This window comes from Octopus bimaculoides, chromosome 2 (assembly GCF_001194135.2).
Source record: "Octopus bimaculoides isolate UCB-OBI-ISO-001 chromosome 2, ASM119413v2, whole genome shotgun sequence".
In the NCBI taxonomy this organism is placed as follows: domain Eukaryota; kingdom Metazoa; phylum Mollusca; class Cephalopoda; order Octopoda; family Octopodidae; genus Octopus; species Octopus bimaculoides.
Genome location: NC_068982.1, coordinates 40132836 through 40134523, shown reverse-complemented (window position 1 = coordinate 40134523; position 1688 = coordinate 40132836). Strand labels below are relative to the sequence as shown.

Sequence of the window (1688 nt, the reverse complement as noted above, 5' to 3'; positions counted from 1 at the left end):
ATATATATATATATATATATATATATATATATATACATATGTACGTATGTATGTGTGCGTATATGTTTTTTTTTTGTCTGTGTTTGTCTCCCCAACATCGCTTGACAACCGACGCTGATGTGTTTGCGTCCCCGTAACTTAGCAAATCGGAAAAAGAGACCGATAGAATAAGTGCAAGGCTTACGAAGAATAAGTACCAGGGGCAACAGAAAGGAACACGAGGAAATAAGCAGAGAAAGAATAATAAAAAACTTGAGAATAAAAGATATATACGTATGTGTGTATGTGTGTTTCTTTGTGTCTGTGTTTGCTCCTCATCACCGCTTGAAACCGGTGTTAGTGGATTTACGTCCCCGTAAATTAGCAGTTCAGTAAAAGCGACCAATAGCATAAGTACCAGGTTACAAAAAATAACGCCTCCGTGTCGATTTGTTCGACTATAACCCTTCAATGCGGTGTACGAGCATGACCACAGTCAAATGACTGAAACAAGTAAAAAAAAAAATATAAGAAAAAGAAAAACATTTTAATCACTAAGGAACGTTTTAATTCTCATTCTTAATCTCAACAAATACTCAGTTCTGTTCTGTGTGTGTGTGTCTAAGTGCTTTTACATGTATGTGTGTATGAGTGTCCATATGTATATGGATACGTATACATGTGTGTATATATATATATATATATATAATACAAAGAATATATATACATGTATACACACATATATGTACATACTTACATCTACATGTGTATATACATGCATATCAGGGTACAGGACGTTAGAACAATAAACTACAGACAACGGAACGAACACATAGGAAAACGGAAAGCCCCTTGGAATATCCCTTCATCAGCTGTCTCTATTCTATCTAGACGTTTCGAAGACCAATACGGGGTACTTTCCTGAGGTTTTGAGACTTATTTAGGAGAGGCAGTTATAAATGCCCTAGATTATTGTAATTTGAATATTTCATTACTAGACATCGAACAAGCTGAACTGCCAACATTCATCGTTTCAGATTGAAAGTTACAAAAGCAACGGCACTTTCAAAACACTCTACTAAACATTGCTTCTCGCAGGTGACTAGTGTTCATACTGTAGTCGTGACTTGTAGAAACTGGCTAAACTAAGCAAAAACACTGCAGAAAATTTATGAAATGCTCCAGTCTGCTTATAGATTAACTTTTTCGGTGGCAGAACAGGTTCAAGGATGGTAGGATGGTGACGGACGATGAGAAATGTAGGAGAGAAACGGATGTTAGAACATCAGAGCTGGTTGAGAAAATTCGAAGTTTTCTAAATGAAGACTGTCGTGTGACAATAATGACAATAATCATGTTATTTAGAGTTGGCGTGGCGATTGCTTACGGAAATATTCAAGATGATCTGAACATGCACAAAATTTGTGCGAAGTTTGTTCCCAGTGACGAGCATCATGGTCACCAACTACTTTACAGAGACGGGCATGAAAACTGCCCCTCACCCACACTACAGTCCAGACTTTGCTTCCTGGGACTTTTGGTTGTACCACAAGCTGAAAGAGAATTTCAGCGTCACTTGTATTGAAGGTGAAGGAAGCTGTGACAAGGGTCCTGGCCACCTTCACTTTCGAGGTCTTACATGCAGCATTCACGAATGGTTGAATCGCTACTTGAAATTATTGTCTGTCTTGGAAATGTCTAAATACTGA

At 37.7% G+C, this 1688-nt stretch overlaps 1 protein-coding gene across 1 annotated transcript in view; it reads right to left on the bottom strand.

Moving 5' to 3' along the window:
• Window positions 1-1688, bottom strand: part of LOC106884224 (GTPase-activating Rap/Ran-GAP domain-like protein 3) — a 1434052-nt gene that overhangs the window by 876550 nt on the left and 555814 nt on the right. The gene's annotated exons all lie outside the window — the stretch shown is intronic.